The sequence below is a fragment of the Equus quagga genome, chromosome 1 (assembly GCF_021613505.1).
Source record: "Equus quagga isolate Etosha38 chromosome 1, UCLA_HA_Equagga_1.0, whole genome shotgun sequence".
Classification (NCBI taxonomy): Eukaryota; Metazoa; Chordata; class Mammalia; order Perissodactyla; family Equidae; genus Equus; species Equus quagga.
This window is the reverse complement of record NC_060267.1, coordinates 45182209-45206989: the sequence shown is the minus strand read 5'-3', so window position 1 is coordinate 45206989 and position 24781 is coordinate 45182209. Positions and strand designations below refer to the sequence as shown.

Sequence of the window (24781 nt, the reverse complement as noted above, 5' to 3'; positions counted from 1 at the left end):
ACGCCTAAGGATGGGCTCTGCCTAGAATGGTGACTATCAAATCTGACAGGAAAGGAAAGATCCAAGAGACTGGTGATGGTCTAAACCCCAGGCAGTATCCTGGCACAGAGTACTCCCTTATTAAGTAGCTGACTTCTTGACTGAAAGTGCCCATGAAAATGGCTATTTAGGCTGCATTATTAAATCATTCCACCATAAAAAACATCTGAAAATACCTCAGTACCCTATCCTGTCCTGCTTCAGATGAACCGATATCCAGCACAGTGAGCAATACGTCCAGGTTCAAGTTTTACTAGTCAGGTCATTGTTTATAAACCAGAAGAATTAGGTGTATTAAAAGACTGAAATACAGTAAAGAAGAATGTACACAGAGGTGGAGTCTGAATGTTGGCATTATGGTGACTTTCTCCCATATAGTTTTCAGTATATATATGAAACACACACACACACACACATATAAATGTATACATATGTACATATATATAACTTTCACAACAGAACACTAAAGTTAATATAGAGTTGCAATCAGTTATAACTCGTGTCACCCACATACTGTTCAGAGGAAGAAAGAAAGAAGATTTGGAAGTCAAAATACTAGAGCCTATTCTCTGCATTGCTAAATAAAAATTATTTTGTATGAATCATTAACCAAAGTAAGTTTTAATGCAGAATTATGGGATTCATCCAGCAGTGACTTAGTAGTGTGCAAACATTAAGGAGATTTTAAAAATGTAATTACATATCCCTCTGACAACCATGCTCCAAGGCATGAGGCATTCCAAACAAAGCAATATAAGTATATACGATGTAGAGTAGGGCAATGTTCGCTTTCCAAAAAGACCACATATTCAAAATTAGAATTAAAAGCAAAATCATTACAAATACAATAAGCTTGCCACAAGTGAAATTTAGTATAAAGCAGACCACAGGATTGTCTAATAAGAAACTTAATGACGTAAATACCAAAATATCTAATTTCACCATCTCATCTAAAATGTAGTCCACGGCACAGACCCTAAGAATAATGTTCACAAGGGTCTACTGTTTGATCCCACTGCACAGATTCTCAAATAGGTTCAAAAGAAACCTATCACCATTTGCTATCAACACATTTAAGCATCACAGCAAATGAGGTATCAGAGACTAAAAAGGTCCTCTAAGTACAATGCAGTAAAATTTCAGTTTTTTCTCTTGCAAATAGTGTTTGTTCTTCTGAATTCTGGGGTTGCCGACCTTTGCTTAACTCCAGGAAGAGCAGTCAGTGAGTCAGTGGAACAGACACGAGTTCATTTATTGAGCACCTACCATACTCAATTTTCTATAGCGCAACTTCCCACGTCTGTCTAACCACAAGAATTACTTAGGGACTTGATAAAAAATAGGATAAAAATGACCACCCAGGCCCAACCTCTGCAGACTGATACTTGGGGTCTGGAGTGGAAACTGTGATTTTGCATTTTTAACAAGTGTCCCAGGAGGTTCGTAGGAACAGGCAAGTTTGAAAAACAGTGGCCTAAAGACATGTTTGGTTCTCTCACTGTTCAGATTCAACCAGTTGTCAAGACCTACTGATTTTTGGTCTCTCTCACCTCAAGGACACTAAGGTTCGAAAGCTGTGTTTGAATTGAAAATAACGGCAATGGGACTTGCCAATAACGGGAAGAAGAGGAAGTCAGGCAGCGACAACTCAAATCTCATAGCTGAAGCAGGGTTTCCATTTAGTCTATTGCCTACCTCTAGCAGGTTAATAATATTCCTTTTACAAAACGTTAAGTATTTGCCCAAAGTCACAAAATTCGTCTGTGGTGGAACAGAAACTAGAGCTTTTATAGAATTGAACACAACCTTATAGGGCTTCCCATACCCCTACAGGGCTTACCAAACACTTGTAAATTTTAATAGGCTCCTGAAAGGCACAGAAAGCAACAGATTTCAAAAGATGAGATGTAATGCACCCTTTTAACACTTGATGTGTGTGGCTGTGACGAGATGAGGCCTCAGCAGAACGCAGCCTGCCATGAAGTTACAGGTAAATAGCCACGTATGAAATAGGGAACAAAACGAGGAGACAAGCAGCCCTCCCAGAACACTCATGAAGAATAAGGAACCCTGGAAGCAGAAGCTTGTCTGCTTCACTGGGTCACTGTGGGAATGCAGTAAGTATGGAGAAGAATACTAGTTTGTAAATTATAACATTCACTAAAAAGGGAATAACTCAAAAAAGGACTAATGGAGGGGCGTTTGGGCTACTGCAGTAGTTCTCAACCCTGGCTGCACAATAAAATCACCTGGAGAACTTTTAAATATCCTGATATACTCAGACTAATAAATCAGCATCTGGAGAGTGGTACCCAGGCATCAGCACTTTTTACACAAACAGGTAAAGGTGGATTCTTTACCTCCTCCCAAGGAATGGTCACAGAGGACAGGGCACTTGGAAAGCAGAGTGTAAGAGGGAGCAAAGGAGAACTTTGGTGACACACACAATACTGTAATTCATCTGACCTATTTCTGAGGTGTGTGTTTTATAATCTTTGCTGGACGTCTGGGGTTCTGAATACATTAGCAGGTAACAGATCAAGTTCTCAATGTCACAGTTTCTATACTTCCAATAAAAATAACAAAGGAGCACAACAATTCACTCGTGACACCCAACAAAAGACCACAAGGATATGCTGGGGCACAGAGCCCCATGTGGCTTAATGAAACAGTCTGCGGTTGAAGCAATCTGGTTTGCAATCTTTCTTCACTGTTTTTTAGATGTAGAGCTACCAAGAAAAGATTTTTAAAGGTTGGGAGGAGATAAGATAGAGCTCAGTGTTCACCTGTGTATGAGTGCAAGTTAAATATAAATAAAATAAATATCTCCACCCAGGAATTCCCCACTGCTAAGGGCCAATCACCATTACAAGGGCATACAATCTTTTCTCATTCCTCCCTCCAATCCGACACTGTGAAACTTCATTTAGTAAACTGATGATGGAAACCAAGATTTGGGCCTCCAGCCAAACAATCTATATTACATTAAATAAAGGACATCCCCACCCTTCTCAAGGTTGTGCCAGCAGTTACCTAGGCGGAAAAAAGGTGCCATTCAACCAGAGTCAGAAGTTTTTACTCATAATACACTTTATTAACCTACAACAGAAGAAATATTACACTAGAAAATGCTCATTTTGCTCTCTCCCTTGAATAGCAGGTCGAACTTGTGGCTCGTTCACTTAGACAACAGTTTTTGAACATCTATTTGGTACAAGCCTTTTTGTTCAGGAAACTCAGGAGGACACAATCTAAGACAATATCACAGAAATAAAATTTGTACACAGGTACCTGCAAGGCTCAGTATGACAGGAGTGCTCCAAGAGTGGGAGAAGGGAAAACATTTCTAGTGATGATGTCTAGAAATGAGCAAGGAGGTGATAAATCTCACCAGCACGTATTTACCCTGGATGCTCTCCTACCCCAACTCCTTAGGGTGCTACACAATCTCTTTGTATTCATAAATAGCTCTGGCCAAGGAAGTTTGGAGAGACTGGGAACACCACTAGCCAGCAAACTCTTCTATGAATTCTGGAGGCAACTGCTTTTCAACTGGTCCCTGAAGGCTGGCCACTTCCTGCCAGGAAACACTTAACACAGATCCATCTTCAGGAGGCAGACAGGGTGCTGATTCTCATTGTGGCACTGACTTCACAGAGGGAAAGGGGAAGGGGGAAGACACTTCATCTTCCTTCAGATCCCAGGTACACACAGTCCCTTCCCCCAACACAAATACAAACATGAAGAAGAGAGGAATAAAAGGGAGGTACTGGCTTTACAACTCTGACAGTCATCAGACAAAATTACTGACATTATTTCTGCCCAACAGCATCTCTCACATAGCGTAAGCAGGAAAAATAAGAGAGGAACTCTTAAAGTTGGTCCATTTTATTGGAAGGCCCCATAAGGTAAGCAAAAGACATAAGCCCTCATGAGCTACACAATTTATAATAGTTATAGACAGGAGAAGTCAGCGGTCTAGACGCACGGTCCTCAAGCTTTTTAGTCTACAGACCATTTCAGAGCGGCAAAACTGTCCTGGTCCATGTCTTCCCAACAACTGTTCCCCTGACTACTCTTGATCTCCTACAAACCCCAGAGGAAACAATGGCCAAGAAAGTTCTGCAAAGCTCCATAATGAGATATGAAGCCTAGATCAGAATTTAGATAGGAGTGTTGGGGCCGGCCTGGTGGGGTAGCAGTTAAGTTTGCGTGCTCTGCTTTGGTGGCCTGGGGTTCGTCGGTTCAGATCCTGGGTACAGACCTATGCACCGCTCATCAAGCCACACTGTGGTAGGCATCCCACATATAAAACAGAGGAAGATGGGCACAGATGTTAGCGCAGGGCCAATCTTCCTCAAAAAAAAAAAGATACCAGTGTTGAAGGCATGTGCACACAAAAACTTGTACAAGAATGTTCACAGCAGCATTACTTATAATGGCCAGAAAGTCCATCAACTGATGAATGGATATGCAAAATGTGGTAAATATACATACAATGGAATATTATTCAGCCATAAAAAGGAATGAATATTGACACCTGCTACAACATGGATAAGTTTTGAAAACATGATGCTAAGTGAAAGAAATCAGACTCAAAAGGTCACATATTATATGAATCTGTACATATGAAACGCCCAGAATAGGCAAATCCAGAGAGACAGAAGATCAGTGGTTGCCAGAGGCTGCAGGGCGGGGGAGAGATGAAGAGTGACTGCTAATGTGTACAGAGTTTGTTTTGGGGTGTAACAAAAATGTTCTGGAATTAGATAGTGGTAATGGTTGCCCAGTTTTGTGGATATACCAAAACCCACTGATTTGTATACTTTAAAAGGATGAATTTTATAGTTGTGAATTATAGCTCAATTTATTTAAAAGGGTAAATTTTATGGTATGTGAATTATATCCCAATAAAGTTGTTATTAAGAAAAAAAGACAAAGAAAGGTCAAGGAACTATACGAAACAAAAACAAAAAAGATACACGACACGTAAATGGAGCATCTGATCCTCAACTGGATCCTGTACTAGTGGGAAAAAAATGCTATGATGAATCTTGTTGGATCAAATGACAAGACTAGAATGCAAATGGTGGGCTGGACAGAGGTATTAAATCAATGCTAGGTGTACTGGGGTCGACAGCTCTGCTGTGGACAGGAGAGTGTTCTCACTCTTTGCAGACCCACTGATGTGCTCAGGGATAGAGGCCCATGATGTGTGCAACCTACTCTCAAAGGGAAAAATATATCATATACATGTGAAGAGAGCACAAGTGATAAAGCAAAGGAAGCAAACTGTTAATAGTAGATGCTGATCTTTTATCTTTTCTGTAAGTATAAAATTATTTCCAAACAAAAAGTTTAAAATAAAATATACTCTAAGATCCCAAAATTCTACTTCCAATAATTTGTCTTGTATAAATACTTGCCCAAGTATATTATATGTGAAATATTGTTCACTGAAACATTTGTAATTGTAAGAAGTCAGAAACAGAAACAATCTCAATGTCAATGAATGATGAATGGGCTAAATACACTATTATACCAATGTGGTATTATCCCACATGGCTGTGTAAAAAGAAAGATGGCTATCGCTGTATGTACTGATGTAGAATGGTTTCCAAAAATATATTCTTTGTGAAGAAAAAAGAAAACAAACACAGCGATACAGGAAGAATGGGATAATCCCCAGCGACGAAAGCAATAAAGAACTCAAGAAGCCTAGGAATGTCTTGATTTAGTTAGGAAAGAATTTAAGCCTGTTCTCTGTATTTATTTATGGAGCTAGTTATTTGTATTTGTAGATACAAATACTTTTCTGTCTCACAACATTGATAATATAAACTTTACTACAGAAAAAAGAAACTAATACAATCTCGAATGCCATTCACTCCTATGGTTAACTCAAAAAATGTCTTTAAATAAAATTGTGGGTTTTTTGAGGAAGATTAGCCCTGAGCTAACATCTGCCACCAATCATCCTCTTTTTGCCGAGGAAGACTGGCCCTGAGCTAACATCCGTGCCCATCTCCCTCTCCTTTCTATGTAGGACGCCTGCCACAGCATGGCTTGATAAGCAGTGCGTAGGTCTGCACCCAGGATCCAAACTGGTGAACCCCCAGGCCACCAAAGCAGAGCGCGCGAACTTAACTGCTATGCCACCGGGGTGGCCCCTAAATAAACTTTTTTTAATTCAAATATAACATATATACCAAAAAGCATACAAATCATGAATGTACAGCCTAAAGATCTTGAACAAAGCTAACATACTCATGTAACTACCGTCCTGATCAAGAAACAGAAGAGTCCAGAAGGCGGCCTCATATACCAGCCCAACAACTAATCTCGCTCCCTAAAAGAGAACCACTATTCTGCCTTCTTACACCACAGAGTAGTTTTGCCTGTTTTTGAACTCTTTTGTGTCTGAACGCTTTTGCTCAACATCATATTTGAGCCCATGTTGTCATAAATAGCAGTTTTTCTGTTCACTGCTATATAGTATTTCATTGACGATACGACAATATATGTTTATCCATTCTTCTACTAACAGACCACTTAGGTTGTTTCCAGTTTGGAGTTACCGTGAATTGTGCTGTGAACATTCTTGTACATGTCTTTTGAAGAACTTAAGTACACACTTCTGTTCGGTATACACCTAGGAGTGGATTTGCTGGGTCAGAGGCATAATGAGTATGTACAGCTTTAACATAATACTAAGAATTTTCCAGAGCAGTTGTACCAATTTACAATTCCACCAACAGTGTCCGAGAGTTCTAGAGTTCCTCTACATGCTTGCTGACACCTGATATCCTCAAGGTGTTTTTGTTGTTGCATTTGTTTGTTTTTAAATTTTAGCTCTTCTGGTCAGGGTGTAGAGGTAATTCATTGTAGTTTTATTCACATTCTTTGATGACTGATGTGTTGAGCACCTTTAGAAGCCTTTTTAACCTTCCACATTTAGATTCTACAGGTGACCTGGAATTTACTTTTGTGATGTGAGTTAGGGGTCAAAATTAGTTTTTTTCAATATGGATAGGGAATTGATCCAGGATCATTTATTAAAGGGATTTTTCTTTCTATATTGTTGTATAATGCCATCTTAATCATAAATTAAGTATGTGTATGTATTATTTATGTACATAGAACTATATATACACATATATATTTATTATACATATATACATATATACACATATACTTATATATATATATATTTGTGGGTCTGTTTCCGGTTTCTTTTCTATTCCACTGATCTACCTGTTTATTCTACACTGTACATCCAATAGTGTAAATCCTCTAATTCTGCTTTTCCTCAGTATTATTACCTTGGCTGTTCTTGCTGTTTGTGTTTCCATTTAAATGTTAGAATCAGCTTACGTAACGGTTTTGGACATCTTTCATGAGATTTAGTCCCGGGTATCTGATATCTTATGATGCTTTTATAAATGTCACCTTTCTTAAAATTTCGTTTTCTGGTTATTACTGTTATACAGAAATATATTTTGTATATCGATTTAGTCTCTAGGAATATTACTAAACTCTTTAAAAAATATTTTTAACTTACATAAAGTAAAATTCATGTTTTTTGGTGTACAGTTCTCCAAGTTTTGACCAAATGTATAATGTTACCATCACAACTAAGATACAGAACAGTTTCATCACCCAAAAAAACTCCTTCCTGCCACTCCTTTGTAATCAACACCTTCTCCCACCCTCAAACCCTGGCAACCACTGACCTGTTCTCCATATCAATAGTTTTGCCTTTCTAGAATATGAGTTCACTTGAACGATACAGTGCATAAGCTTTTAAGAAGGGCTTCTTTCACTCAATATAATGCCCTTAGGATTCATCCATGTTGTTGTACGTAGCAATAGTTTGTTTATAGGGACATACCACAGTTGGTATACTCATTCACCAGTTGTAGGACATGTACAGTTCCAGTTTTTGGTGATTACGCACTTACTATATTTTTACTATGTGCTGTCAAGTTGACTCCGACTCCTGGTGACCCAATGAATAAGTGATATCCACAAAACATTTGAGTGCTGGTTTTTGTGTAAACTTAAGTTCTCATTTTTCTTAAGTAAACACCTAGGAGCAGGACTGATGAGTCATATGGTAAATGTACATTTATCTTTATAAGAAACTGTCAAACTGTTTTCCAAAGTAGGTGTACCATTTTGCACTCCCACCAGCAACATATGAAGGTTCCATTTGCTTTGCATCCACACCAGAACTTATTGTATTTAGTATGTCCCTATTTTTGTTTGTTAAGACCATTTTATCATGAGCAGATACTAGACTAACAAATGCTTTGTCTGTACTGAGGTAGTCATATGATTTTTCTACTTTTTTACAGTTAATGTGGTGAACTATATTAATTGATTTTTTAATACAATCAAAATGTTTTTATACATATATTCTCTATTTAATTAGAAAAGCTTGCTTACTTATTATTACACAAATCATGATCAAATCTTAAGCTACTCTAATAATAGATAAGAGGGTACATGGATAAATGGAGTCTAATAATGTTCTAAAAGCTACCATCTAGCCAAAATTGAATGCTCGCTCAGTCACACTTCCTCGCAAATCTTTCCCCACCAAATACAACGCAGATCAGAGAAATGGTGACCAAATCACCGTCATAGAGCTATCTCTACTACTCTAATGTTTAATATGTGGACTCTGAAGCATCCAAAAGGAAAAAGAACTTCCATTACAAACAATATTGACGTTGTAATAATAGTAACATTATATACGTTTAGAAGCCAGAAATGAAATTATAGTATAGAAATAAGTTATATTCCCCATGCAATATAAATAAAGGGATAAATAATGAAAACATGATAGCTTTATATATTATAAATTTATGAAATGCTATCATTTGGAGGGGAAATCTTACGCTCTCTTGATGACATTAATTAATTCTGGCCTACTAATTACCAACCATAAGTAAGTTTTATCTTTTCACTTTACCTGTGCTCTAGTGGTTGTGTTTTTTCACAATTTAAATGACCAATCTATGATCAGAGGGAAGGTGATGAGGAGCCCCACAAGGCCTAGATAATCTTTTGCAATGAAGCCGTCATGTTACCAAATGCATTTTCAATCCTTGAGTTGACTGTATAACTTAGGTTAAGAATGACCTAGGCGGCTCTGACCATTTGAGCAGCTTCTCACACTGGAGCCCTCTGCAGCTGCCTCAGTCCCCTGCATTACCTCCCCTGTTTACACACTCAGCTATATTTAATATTTTGGCAAAAGAAGGGACCGGCAGTGGTCCGTCAAGACCTGGCAACATGCCAGGAAGCAATGCTGATGTCACAGAGCGCCAAGCACAGAGATGATGCTGGATGAGGTATCTTAGGTTCTATTGCAAGCACTACCAATAACTCACTCTTTCTGAGTCACCATGCAGATTCCTCACCCACCCCTATTTGGTTTACTGGATTCTGCTTGTTTACCTTATTACCTCATAGAGCACTGTTGGCCTTAGAGCATTTTAAGTCATGCCACCATATGGCGATAACATATATCTCCATATAACTTAGACAAGCTCCCTAAAGATTGGTTATGTCAGATAGTATCTATAAGACGCAAAAAATTAAAAATATCAAGTACTTGAAATCTAAAAGCACATCATAGTAGAGTCCAGAGTACCCTTCAACCTCAACCACTACGACCACATCACTTCTTTCTTTTAATTACTACCATAATATCACTATGCACAGGGAATAAACGAATCAGTTGGGTAATATTTCTTTAAAGCTGGCACTTAACATAGCTAGTTTTACAGAAATAAAAATTCCCTGAATTTGGACTGGTGGTTGTTTGCTCCACGTATTTAAAACAACAAATACACTGTCCAATGAACTTTGGCTTCTATTTCCTCACAACTTTAAGTAGGTTTAAAAAAAAACAACTGCTGTCTATCTCCAGGGCAAAGTACAAGCTCCAGCGCACGCCCACCCACACACACACACCCCCACGGCCGGACTTGTGAGAGCGGGCAACGAAGGAGCTAACCTGTCGGCTCAGGATCTGAAGGTGACACCGTATTAAAAAGAGCAAAACAAGTAAGATTAAAAGTGAGAAAACCAAAGACCCAAAGGAGCTCCAGGTGCAGGGCTTCTTACTAGCTGTCAACAAAGATTTCTCAGTCGAGGGGTGAACTATTACTGAGGTCTCACAGAAATTTTAGATACTAAAGGTCAGTTGGTAAAAGGTAATACTCTCAAAACTCAGAATTTTAGAGTGGAAGACAACTCAGTCATCATCTCGTCCACCCCCTGATTTTATAGGTAATGAGGAAGAGGAGGGAGAGGAAGAGGAGAATGAATCTGAGGCCTCAAGTCCTCTTTGGAGTACGAAGCCCTCCATTAAGGAAGGTGTACCGGTAACGGCTAGAGATGGGAGAGACAACCCTGCAGTTACTATACTCCACTCATCCCATTCCTGCATCCCAGTGCTATGTCACACCTGAGCTGCGAGTAGTTTTAAGTTGCTGATTCATATTTTAAAAAGAAAATGGCATCTTACAACTCAAAAACAAAAATCAAATCACCTGATTAAAAATAATAATATAATATAAATTAGGTTATTATTGTTGTTAATCTCTACTGTGCCTAATTTATAAATTAAACTTTATCACAGGTAGGTATAAATAGAAGAAAACATCATATATGTAGGGTTTGCTACTATTTATGGTCTCAGGCGTTTACTGGGGGTCTTGGAACATATCCCCCAGAGATAAGGGAAGACTACTGTAATGTAAAATTTACCATCTTAACCATGTTTAAGTGTACTGTTCAGCAGTGTTAAGTATATTCACACTGTTTTGAAACAGACCTTTAGAACTTTTTCATCTTGCAAATATGAAACTCTATAACCTAATGACAACCTAATAATAAAATAGAATTATAACAATATACTATAATAAAAGTTACTGTAGATCTTAGCAACCTCAGCATACAATCTTTTTTCTTTCCTTCTTAAGTTGAGAACTTTCACCTTTTCACTGAAAGGAAGCAATTTATGGCTTCTCTATGGTATATCTGAACTGCCAGCATCACTACTCTTGCACTTTGGGGCCATTATTAAATAAAACAAGGGTAACTTGAACACAAGCACTGTGATACCTCGACAGTCAATCTGAAAACCCAGATGGCTACTAACGGGCAGGGAGCATACACAGTGTGGATACCCAAAGGGAGGAGTCATGTCCCAGGCTGCACAGAGCAGGACGGCTCAAGATTTCATCACGCCACTCAGAACAGCGTGCAATTTAAAACTTATAAGTTGTTTCTTTCTGGAATTTTCCGTTTCATATTTTTGTACGTGGTTGACTGCGAGTAAACTGAAACCACACATAAGGGGGGACTACTGTACTTGTTTCTACCACAATTAAAAAAAGAAAACGGCAATAGATCTCTTACTTTTTCTTGCTGTGTCCCTCCCAACCTTTCACATTCTAAAGGTGCCAAGAACTGCTCCAGGACACTGTCTTTCTTCTCCCAAACTACCCTACAGAAGCAGCCAACTAGCACACTGCTCTTAAGAGTCAAGAGGTCAGGGCTGCAGTCATATGAGAGATGGGGAAACTGCTAGGAAAAGACATCAGGTGAACTGACCTCCACGTCTAATTGTGACGGTATCCCCCGGCCTAGGAAAGCGAAGACTGGCGTGCTGGACCCTCAGCTGAAGGACCCCTAGAGCAAAGAATGAGTCGTCTTTTACGGGGATTTGTTTAAACCACGAAGAGGAGATAATCACAGAGATGCTGGTAACAAACTCCTTGATGACCAAGGCCACATGCCATCCTTCTTTGCATCCCTCTGATATCTCACTCTTACAAGTCATTCAGTAAATACTTGTTCACACTGAGGACAATTACAGGCTGATGACCACTGGCAAAAAGAATGGATCTTTTGTCCAGAAAAAAGCCTACCAGAACCAAGCCTCATGCTTATTTTAATGAACGAATTAAGAGCATTTCTATAATAAAAATTGCCACTGATCTCACAATAACTCTTATTAAAAAGCTGTATAAAACTAATTTTTCCTTGCAAGCGGATACCACACTGTCTAACACTTGGTACTTGGAAATTTCCCCTCCAAAATACTGTATCTCTTTAAACTAACATCACACTAATTACATGCTATAATGAGACAGCCACTGGCAGCATCTAAGATCCTGCCACACAGGTCATTCATTTGCCAGAAAAAAAATTGCTTGTCTTTCGGTCGAGTCTGTAGACAAGAGAAGGGGTTTCCCGCTGTACATGATTTTTATTGGTGGTTATAAAACCAAAAAGCTATAAAATCAAGCTTCCTGAATATTTACATTAACAGGCTCTTAGCCATTCAGTTAATGAAAACGAAAACAACTGCTTTAATTACATACTTAAAAGGGCTTCAGCAGAAGGAGAAGTCTCTAACTGATATTTGTATATTCCATGGTAATGAAATTAGATGCTGCCTCTAAGCTGTTTAAAGCAGCTGTGAAATACGTATACACACATGTATTTTATTCTTAAAAATACACCCCACTTGCAGATGCCTTTTGGCTCCTTAAGTGCCACAGTTAATAATGTTCATCTCCAGGATCTCCCAAGACCAATAAACTACAAAATAAAATGCACTGGGATCCTTCTGTAAGATTTTTGTTGGATAGAAGATTAATACTTTTTAGGTTAACATTTTAATAGCCTCTTTTATAAGCAGTGTAATTGCTTTGTAATTGTTAGAGTTGGGAATATCATTTTCAACTCACTGTATATCTAAATGTATATAATCTTGACAGGATTCTGTAGGAGGAACCAGATCATCGTTCTCTCTGAAACACAAGCAGAATCTCATTGTAAGGTTCTTGAAACACCAAAGGTTCTGCCTCATTCAAGTAAAGTTTGGTCGCTAAATGCATGAAGGGAATCACTTTCCTTTAGTTGTCCTTTCATTTCATCTAAGGCAAATACGCAGTGTGCACACTATTAACAAGTAAGAGCTACCGCCCAGCAAGCAAAAGGGGATGTTCTAGCCAGTTTTTAACAAGAGTGCTTAAAACGCCGCCTCTGTTGGCACAGAGGGCATTTTCTCAGAACATTGTACTGAGGGCATTTTGATTACAGACTATACATGTGTATGTTCCCCTACTAAAATAAAAATGCAATTAGTTTTCCATTTTCAATGGAAATTTGGGGCAGAATATGAGTAACCGCCAAAAAAGGCAAAACCTAATTTTACCTTTAACCTTCCATATCATCAAGATCTTTATTAGAGATACTATCCAGCTATCAAGAAGCCTAAAAAACACCATTCCTGCCTACTTTTTTGATAAAAAAATAAATAAATTGTGAAATGGTCAAAAGACAGGAAACGAAGAGAGAGAAGAACCGTAGAACTGGGAAGTTCTCTCAAAGATTATCTAATACAATATTCTTATTTCATAGTTGAGAAGACTGACGCCTAAGTGTCTCTAAATTAGCTCTCCAATGAACTGGGACCCAGGTCTGTACGCCTTCTACTAAAGTAAGAAAGAAAACGGATATGGCCTCGTTTAAGGGGGACACTTACAACAGCCTCTGGACTAAAGGAAAGTTTTTTTCACAAGTTACTTAATACTCTTTGTGCTATCCTGTCTGCAGAGTTGTGACAGACACACAGTTAGCTAGCCCCGCAACAGACATTTTCTCTCCCTAACTCGCTAACAGAAGCCCAGTTTTTCCTGGGCAGCTAGCAACGTGCCTAAGCCTAGGTTAGCCCCACTCCCCTTAGCCATACTTATTGCCCCAGTCTCTCCAGTGAGCGGGGGCAGTCTCGTGAAACAGGTCAAGCAAATGAGACAAGAGAAAATCGGATGGAAAATTCTGGGAAGAATTTTGTTCCCTGTTAGGCAAGCCCATGAGGAGGAATTACTTGTTCTGTCCCCTTCTTCCTTCTTGCCTTGAAAAGGCATGTGATGCCTAAAGCTGAGGCAGCCATTTTGTGACCTAGTGGCAATAAGTGAACATGCAAAAGATGGCCGAGTTGAAGATTCGAGAGAATTTGGGGCCTCAAGGACATTGCTGAGCAGCTGAACCAACCCCGAGACCACCTACCTCTGAACTTCTCTGAACTACATAATAATAAATAGCTTTTGGTTTAAGCCTCTGCTAGCAGCTTTCTCTTAACTACAGCTGAAAGCAGTCTTGAATTTAAAAGATTTTTTTCTGTGGCATGCTATGATTTTCCTGCCCAACCTCACTCCCGTTACAAACATATATTCTGCTTTATACTACATGCAACTAAGAGGTGACAGGATATTTCTCCTGATAGTTAATAGAGACGAATTCAATTACTTCACAGTTATAGTACCTCAACTCTATGACCCTATTAAAAGAAACGTCATCAGTAGAGAAAACATTAGGGAAAAAACATGATTTAGAATCATGTTTGTTCTTGATTATGGACTTTGATCGTTCCTTCTGCCATCTCAAATTCTTTTTGGAAATAAGTACCACATAAATAACAAGCTGATAAATGCTACCTATTTTAATTAAACTCTTCTCTTTTAATCATAACTGCCTGTTAGTAAAAAATAAAGTATGAAAATTTCATTCTTGAATTTGCAGCCCCAAACCTGGCCCAGTTGATATTTTCATACACTGATGCCTGTAACCAAAGTTCAGAGACATGGCAGCTTAAACTCATGGCCTTGCTGTTTTCTCCTACTGTAACTGAATATATGGGTTATAACAATAGAATTTGAATATTGGTAAGACATTAAAGTCAGAGCATCCAGCACAGTTACTTAAAAAGTTATTTTAACAATATTTTGACACACATTTAAATATATGTTCATCTCCATGCCTCCTGTAGCACCCATCTCTGCACTTCTCTGGGCCCCATTCTTCCTGTATCCAGCGTCCAGGAGAATCTAGTTCACCCCACAGTCTCCCTCTCTGCCCTCCAATGCTCGTCTCCACCGTGTCCACAGCCCAGTTCTGCCTACAGCCGTTCCCACGATCACTCATGTCTGCTCTGTTCACTCTTCGTCCACAATTTCTTCTTTCTAACCTCACTTGTCTTGTCATCCCTCAGCTTCCTCAAAAAAAAGGTCAGCAGCCTCCCTAGTTGGAAGGAACAAACAACTGCCAGGAGCATCTGCCGTTTCCTCTCAAGTATGTTGCCATCTCTCCCCTGTTGTCATACAAGGAAAAACTGGCTGAGTACTCCTGATTTTGAGCACAGATATAAATGAGTATGGACATATGTATATGTGGGCTCAGTGCTTTCTTAGTTTAAAAAGAAAAAAACCCAGGAAGAGCTAATGCTCCCTTTTTAAGCTGTAAAGTGATTTTACCGACTCCTCCCTTCTGTCTACCCTTTATCCACCACTCTCTGATGTTATGTGACCTTCCACCCATTATGGTCTCCAGGTCACACAGCCCATCCCGCACACTAGCATTTTCTCTTCTTCCTGACAAATTAATCAGTTAAGATGGAAACATCACTTTATCGATATAGATGTCTGTGTTAGACTGCTCTAAAAATGTTGAGACGGCACTAGTTTATATCAGCATTTTCTTTTTTTTGTTTAAAGATTTTATTTTTCCTTTTTTTCTCCCCAAAGCCCCCCAGTACATAGTTGTATATTTTCAGTTGTGGGTCCTGCTAGTTGTGGCATGTGGGATGGCGCCTCAGCATGGCTTGACAAGCGTTCAGGATCTGAACTGGCAAAACCCTGGGCCGCCAAAGAGGAGTGCGTGAACTTAACCACTCGCCCATGGGGCTGGCCCCTATATCAGCATTTTCAAAGTGTGATCCAGAGACTCCTGGGGGGGGGGGGGGGGCCCTGAGAGCCTTTCAGGTGATCCGCAGTGTCAAAACGGTTTTTAGTGATCCAAAGATGTTATCTGTCTTTTTCACTCTTGTTTTCTCATGAGTGTACAACACTGAACCCAGAGGATACATGGCATTTGATAACGGATCACTCTGACAGCTAACAAAAAACATTGTCTGCATATTCTTGTGTCTTTTAGAATTTCCTAAGGTAGCAAGTTTAAGCAACAAACATCTATGTTTTCAGAAATTAAGTCAGTGTGTTCTCACTGAGAACTTCTATGCTCCCAGTGATAGCCATCTTTGGTTATATCTGCTATAATCTTCATAACCTTGTTATCATCGAACGAATTCACTGAGAGTTTACAGAAAAAAAATCTGAATGTTTTAAACATTGACATGATGAGCTCTTTAAAAGAAAAAGGTCATTTTCAAATTAGAAAGAAAAAAGCCACTGAAGCATCACAGAGGGTAAATTATGAGACTGCAGTGGTTGGAGCAGTGCATAAAATAGCTGAGAAACTAACAAAGCTTTGTATGGTTAATCTTGCCGAGTGTCTGCTGGATGAAAAGTCAGTAAAAGAAATCACAGCAATGCGACTGACCAATGATGTGGTATCTTATCAAATTAGAGATTTTGCTGCAAACGTGAACTGCAGGTTAGTATCTCACCTGAAGGACTGTACTTTTGTGTTATAAGTGGACAAATCCACAGACGTGGGTGGACTTACTGTTCCATTATTCCAGTATCCACATCCACTAATCACCAAAAGGTCTTCTTTTATGTGAATGCTTGGCCACAAATACAAGTGCTGAATTACTCATAGTAATAAATAACTTTTCTAAATCTCATGATTTATCCTAAAACAATCATGTTGCTATCTGCTCTGATGGTACAAAGCAATGGTGGACAGAACTGCTGACACTTTAGCATGAGTCAAGGCAGGGGTTAGTACCAACAATCATTATATTCTTTGTTGTCTATCAGTAATTCTAAAAAAGCAGTTTCACTTAACAGTGTCCTTGATAAAACAAAAAAGTTATTAATTTTATTAAATCGCACTCGTGAGAACGTGGGCTGTTTAATATTCTGTGCGATGAAATGGAAGGTACACAAAAGCAGTTCCGCTACGTGCCTAACACAATGGCTGTCTTGAGGAAAAGCATTTATGCCATTGCTAGAGTTGGGAGCTAAACTATACAACTTTTTTCAGAGAGTACAATTTTTGCTTAAAAGAATGACTGGCAGACAACTTACAGTTATTCAGACAGGTATTTGGCAGACATTTTTCTCTAAGATGAATAAAAAGAGTCTGACACTTCAAGGAAAAAACGGACAGTATCTGTTCCCAATGTAAAATTTGAACTTTTGAGGAAAAACTAGAATTTTGGAAAACTTGAACTCAACACCAAAATCTTGACCGCTTCCCAATTCTTAAAAACTTTTTTGATGACATGAATGGTCATATCAACAAATGTGATTTGTTACATATTGTGTAATCAAATGTGTCAACACTTAAAAGATCTGCATAACTCAGTAAACCGTTATTTTTCAAATGACCAATGTACAACGTTACAAAATCACGTAGAGGACGAAGATCCATTCAAAGTACAAGATGGACCAACAGACTTTTAATGTTACAGAGTACAAAAATTTCAGATATGGTCTCAGATTCAACGTTACAACTAATCTTTAAGAATCTATCACTTGTTGGGTTTTGACATAACAAAGAATATTCACAATTACATGAAAAGATATTAAAATACTCCACCCTTTTTCAACTAGGTATCTGTGTATGGCCGGGTTTTCTTCATACACTTCAAACAAAACAACATTATCACAACAGATTGAATCCAAAAGCAGTTATGAAAATCCAGCTGTCTTCTATTAAGCAATACATTAAAAAGAATGGCAAAATACAAAACAACGTCACGCTCCTCACTATGTTTTTTGTTTTGGAATACTTTTTTCATAAAAGTATGTTATTTAACTTTTAATGAGTTTATTTTTAAATGAATAAATATTTCAAATATTTCTCAATTTTAATTTCCAATATGTTAAATATTGATATAGTCCACATAAACAAAAGATCTTTGGAATCCTCAATAATTTTTAAGAGTGCAAAGGTGCCCTGACAGCAGAATGTTCAAAAATTGCTGGTTTATAACATCACAAAAAAAGAGCACTTATATGAATGTGTACATAAGAGAACAGGCACCTGAAAATGAGTCAGCAGATCTCAGCTCCAGTTCTGGCGCCACTTCTTGCTTGCTTTGGGATTTGGATCAATTACTCAGTCTCTCTAAGGTCTCAGTTTCCTCATCTGTAAAATGGATAATTCATGTCTTGTTGTGAGGATAAAAGACAAAATATGTCAAAGCAATTTATATACTACAGGCATATTCTTATTACAAGGTCTCAAAGTTAAGAGTTTTAAACACTGCTTACGACTGTATTTCTACAAAATTCTCCCTATTCTTAAAAATTTATTACAAACAGCAGAATTTACAGAAAATGCAAAGTAGAGATTTTTGATTAGCCAAATAGCTCAAATGTCCAACCATATAATTTGACTGTATTAAGTTTCTTCCCTACAGTTATAATTGGTAATGTGTATTTTACCTAATTATCATGGATATTTCCAAGTATACACAAAAGTACAGAAAACAGTAACAATCTCCAATGTACCCATCACTCAGCTTCAACAATTATAAAAAATTCGCCACTATTGTTTTATTTATTTCCCATTTGTGTGTGTTGGTGCATATCCTAAAGTTTTTTAAAACAAATATTAGGCATCATTTCATTTTGCCTGTAAATACCTCCATATGTATCTTTAACAGATGATACATATACAGATAATCACAAGACCATTAATATAGATAAAAACTTTATGGTTATAATTCTTAAATACCATCTAATACACATTCCATGTTTTAATTTCCTTATTATCTCCAAAAAAAGATGTTCGTTAGTCTACAGTTGGTTTGTATCATCAAAATATCATTCTTCCCAGCTTCATTTTCAAGTGAACACAAGATTTTTACCTAAAGCTAGGAAAGCAGAAATAATACCATGCTTTATATACCATGTACAGTTTACAAAATGAAGTCAAAAACTATCTTCCTGAGGAATGTGCTTCTCCCCCAACCAAAGAGCAAACAAAAATAACAAAAGATGGGGCCAGCCCCCTGGCCTAGTGGTTAAGTTCGGCGTGCTCTGCTTCAGTGGCCCTGATTTGGTTCCCAGGCACAGACCTACACCACTCATGGGTGGCCATGCTGTGGTGGTGACCCACAAACAAAATAGAGGAAGACTGGCACAAATGTTAGCTCAGGGCCAATCTTCCTCAGCAAAAAAAATAATAACAAAAGAAACCCACTACGAAACAGGCTAGACTGGTGACACTTCAGTATTCTAGGAAGTAACCAGAAGAGGACACAGCTCAGCTGCTCAGGAAGAGAAGGAGACAACCACCTGCCATTTCGGAAAAGATGAGGTCAGGTCAGCCACAGGGTCAGGCAAGCTGGAGGTAAGGTCAGGGTCCAGGTTCTAGGATGAACAGACTGCTGAAACAATCAGGTGCCCAAGGCCGTAAGGCGACCTCCTGCAGACTTCAACTCAAAGCTCAAAAAACAGTGTTCTAAGCTCGAGATATAATGGAACCACAGTCAAAAGTAACTGTTGTGAAATTTAATTCAATTTATTCAGCAAACATTTATCAAAAGCCTAGGACATGAGTTGTATTTTTGTTTTAATTTATACAATGCAAACAATAAGTAGCATATAACGCTCTCTCTCTGTCTTTCTCTATTAATTGTAAGGGGAAGAATGGAGATATTTAACACTAATTACCTTGCCATATACCATTTCAATTTACGGTGCATCTTTTTTCTGTAGACTGCAGTTTGTCCCACCCTTCACCAAGACACTAAAACAAATCTGAGTTCTACTGTCCCTCCCAGATATTTCTGAAGGATACATGTCACATTAGTTTTTATCACACACACCACAGACCCCTGGCATTTATATCTACAATTCTTTTCTAAATGAAGTATTTCATTTAGAAGGAAATCAATGCAACACTAAAGAATTTCCTACCTCCTCTGAAAATTGTTTTCTTTTCCATAGGCTTATCCCAAATACATCAGAATGTATTGTAGATGAAAATTGGTTGGATCTATATAGAAAATTTTTTGAGAGATTTGGTTCCGTAGACACACACACACTTAATATAAATCCTTTTTGGAATCCTTTACCCCAATTTCACCCGTAAATTTTTTTAAGTTTAAAACCACAGAAAGAGTAGAGAAGGGGAGGGAACATATTTCTTAAACGATGCTTGAGAAGTATTTCATAAATGTGTCCAAAAACATGAAATAGGCACTAAGAAATTTTTGGTTAACATCATAAAGGACATCCTCTCAATAACAAAAAAAAACCTGGCAGTCAGATAACTAGAGTACGAATCCAGACCTCACCATTTCACGCTTTTGCTTCAGGTTTCTACTATCTGTAGAAAAACTAAAAACTCTAAGATAGAATTTTAAGATAGCATATCCAGTGAGACCACTAACTCCCCTACCGATCTTTAAGGAGACATAACTAAGCACACAGAGCCCAATGCCGTGCAGATTTACTATTCACCTCCTGCAACATGTGGACAAGACCTTGGAGAGGTGTCATCCTTTACCCAGCTTCACCTAGCTGGTCATCAAGCTGAATAGCTTACTTATACTGTGGGTACCTCTTTTGTTGTACGTGCTCTCATGTGAGGAACCATCAAAACAAACTTGGAATTTAGCTTAACTTTATAGCACTATTGTGACTATTGTTCCTAATGGAGAATCTAATCTAAGTATACAGCCCAGTATATCACAAACCTAAGAACACTGTAAACAATGATATAAACCTCACTGCAAAAATATGAGATTCTTAGCAAATGGCGGCAAAAGAACTGTAGATAAATTAATGAGAAGTTAAAAACTCAAAGCTTGCAGGCTTCAATCTAAAAAACATTATGTAGGTTTCTTTTAAAAAATTGGTTAAAGATGAAGTTAATGTGTAGACTTCAAATTGATTTGGACTGCAAATAAATATTAAAAAGTTCTATCATTAACATCACTCATCAGGATATCATAGGCAAAACAGGTTATTTACAGAATAAGTGCGACCGTAACTAGCCCTCCATAATTTCCTTGACCTTAAGCAGTACTATCTTCACAAGACATCACTATTTGACATGAAATTTTCCACGCAGTGTTTATTTGTTTATTGTTCTTCCGTCTTCACCCACTAAGATGTAAGTTCCATAACAGCAAAAACCTTACTTTCCTTTGTATGCCCAGTTCCGAGAACTGTGTCTGGCACATAGTAGGGGCTCCAAATACATTTGCTGAATGAAGAGTTGGATGAATGGTCTCCCCCTCTTCCTTTCCTCCATACACACGTTAACCATCCTTTAAGGCCAGGGTTAAATTCTATTATCTTTATGAAGATTACCTCCCCAATCCTCCAATCTCTTTCTCCTTTACACAATTTGGCACTTCCCAGCTGTCCAGTAATTGTTTATCTTTGCATATGTACATACCTCCCATAGAATTCTTATACTCCTTCTCTCCTGTTAAGGGCATGGACCCATGTCCCGAGCTTTTGATATCCACCTCAGTCCATGTAAATAGTGTACCACTAATAAATGTTTTGCTTGATTGATTATATCTGTAGTTAATCCAGAAATCAATTTAGTTAAGTTTTAACTTTTTATAACCCATCCCTCCCTTTCCAATAACTCAACTGAAATTGCAGTGGGTCCCCCTCTATTTTAAATTGATCGTTGGCAATTTCAAGTTTTACAATCTCATGTAATTATAACTTATGCCCATAATTGACTTTATCCATTCCTCTCCCCAAGATTAAATTTTTTATGTAATAATAAATCATGTGACTTTTTGGTGATACCTATAAGGAGGTATCTAACCCCAATCAAAGAGGAGGTAAAGTTTCATTACCCTCTTTCTTGTTGCGGAGTTATTAGAGGGTATTTTTTCCCTTTACACCTTCTTCCTTTCATAGCAAGATGTATCCCATTTCCTCCTTTACTGATCACACCCCTGGCAAGCTTTTATTATTTCTTTGTACCTGTCCTTGGTAATCTGCCTTGGATTCTTCTTTTTGCGCCACTCCTGTTTCCTCCCCTCATTTATTTGATTAAATTTTGAACTCCCTTTCTCAGTCTGCGTACGAAAACAGCCTCTTCTTAAAGCGTGAGCCTACTTCTTTAAATCTAGCCAAGCTTTGTGAATCCCATCCCTTCATATACTCAACTCTTGATTATCTGGGCTAATGAAATGTAGAAAAATATCAGATTATCCACAACACAAGAAAATCAGGAAAAAAGTTGACAGCTGGCTTTGGAATGTATCATATGTAGCTTTGGGCAAGATTTACGCTCTTAATTATGTTTTTGCTTAAGCCAACATTAATAACATTTTCTTTTATGATGGTGGATATCTGTCTCAGTTTTAAATTTTGATGAAGTTAATTTAAAAAGAGCCAATCAAGTATCAATTGTGGCTTTTCTTATGAAACTTTTTAAACAAGTTTTTTCAATCTGTCGAAATCTGTCAGAAAATCTGATTTCTGTTTCTCCTGTTTCCTCCCTTTCCATAGGATTTCTGATCCAAATCAGCTTACCTACATTAATTTACTTCTTCAGTTTAAAGTAGCATTTGCTTGAAAATGGAAATCCTTTTAAAAACATTAAGCATCCAGTGAAATTTTTACTCCAAATAACATAGGACAGAAAACTCCACTTTTTTTTTAGTACTCCAGGAAAAGTTGGATGTCTAAGACAAATTACACTGGTAATTCTGGCAAATTATATTTAGTAGGATATTATGATTGGCTGAAAAACAGAAACACATTAACACTGGACAGCTCGGCAAGTCAGTTTCATCAATATATAATCCCATAGGCCAAAACCTCTATGGAATTAAATTCCCAGTACAGGCATTTATAGAAAACAGCATCAAAACAAACTCACACATAAACCCTGGCCCTTCTCCTGACCCCAGCCTAAACGCTGCTCCCATCTCAGACCTGATCTCAGCCTCACTTCCACAAACAGGTTTTAAATGTATAAGAAAAAGGAAAGGAACTGGGTTAACAGGATCTTCCCTTTTGCCCCCTTTTCAGTTACTGCCATCAAACTTCTGGCCAGAGACCCCCCTAATCCTCAATTTTACATGACTATTTTTACTTATTATTCAATTATTTTACATCTGAATGTAGGTTTATAGGGCTTGAATCGACTTTTTTTCATACGCTATTCACCATACTACCAACAGAATAAGAATAATTAATTTTTCCCTCTTGTGGAACTTTGATTAATACAAATGATTTTACCTAAAAAACAACTTGTGGGCTGGTGTTATTTAGCCCAAATTTTTACGAAGATGTTAAATCTTAACCAAAAAAAACCCACAAAACTTTTAACAGTAACCTTCCACAGTCCTCAAACTCAGTCAATTCCACTTTATTTTTTTAAAAAAACAACTTTCACGATGCCTCGTCGCATTTGGACTAAAATATCTAAAATAAAGCCACAATTCTTAGTATTTCAATATACTTCCCTAGGTTGCTGCCTTCACCTCCACAAGCCTCAATGATCTGCTCCCGAGCTGCATGTCCACCAATATCCATGATTCTCAAGGAAAAGTAAATACTTTAAGTAACTAACTCAACTGGCAAGAATTCTTTTAAAAATTTACCTTAACTTTGAAAATCTCTTTTCTTGATGGAGTTCGAAATCGTATAAATCCTGAGGAAACAGTTGTCACCTTTGTGTACTCTCAATCAGCCCCATAAAATGAGTGGTAGAAAGAGGTATTTCTCTGACAGTCTTAAGTTCCCCAAATAGTAGTCATAAGGTCACGGATGGTAAATTTCTCACACACACACACCGGAAAGAAGGAAAAGAAACATACCTGGTCATTTTCTAAACAGGTTTGATAGGTTGGCTCACTTTTAAGAGCAGAGTATTTACTTATAATCTTTTAAAGCAGAAGTGGCAGCCAGAGCACTGGGTAAATAAAAACTTCACAGAGTTTTAAAAACCCTGCATCTCAACTCACTTCCCCTTGGTTCAAGGGGACGGCACAGCAAACCCCACGGCAAATGAGATTATGCAACAGGTTTTTCCTCTCCACTTTATTCATCACAGGCTGCTTAGAAGGTGTGCTTTCTCCCAACAATTTGAGACACCCAGGACTTTAGGATCTTTGCAGCTGACGTTTAATAAACTTCTTTAGGATTTGGCACTATCCATTCATTTTCCTATCTACTTGCATTTTCTCAAGTTAGTTACCAGGATTTTTAGGAAATAAACTCAGCCTTTGGAAACTTCAGGTTTGCATAAATATTTTCCTCCCTGGCGTTTTATTACATAAAACTACACATGATAAACAGAGCCTCGGTTGTCTCCCTGGGCTTTTTTATTTCTCACGTTGCACGGCTGGTGTAAATAAAGAAGTCACCGGCGCACCGGGGCCCCCAACATCATGCCCCGGGCCCCAGCATGCCAACTGAGTTTTTGGTTGGCTGGTTTGGTTTAAGAAAGCAGCACCGTCACCACCCAGGTGGCCTCGCTGCTCACACCAAAGGCGAATTGGGGATAATGGGAACAGTCAGGCCGGGGCCCCACTTGGCAGGCGTGTTGGGTAACAGCCGCGCCTGGAAGGGAGCAGCTTCGGCCGCGAAGGGAGCGCGCCCCGCGGCGGGAAGCGGCCGCCGGGCCCCCCTCGCCGCGGCGAGGGCGCACGCACCGAGACCCCGCGCGGGCCGGCCCCCAGCGAGGCCTACACCCCCGCCTCCAACGCCCGTGCGGCCGCGGGCCGCGGGGGGCCGCAGCCCGCCTTCCGCAG

At 38.5% G+C, this 24781-nt stretch overlaps 1 protein-coding gene across 1 annotated transcript in view; it reads right to left on the bottom strand.

Moving 5' to 3' along the window:
- DUSP16 (dual specificity phosphatase 16) overlaps positions 1-24781 on the bottom strand; it is an 84483-nt gene that overhangs the window by 57075 nt on the left and 2627 nt on the right. The window contains exon 2 of the mRNA XM_046655626.1: positions 18079-18183. The gene's annotated coding sequence lies outside the window, so the exon portion shown is untranslated. The remainder of the gene's footprint in view (positions 1-18078; positions 18184-24781) is intronic.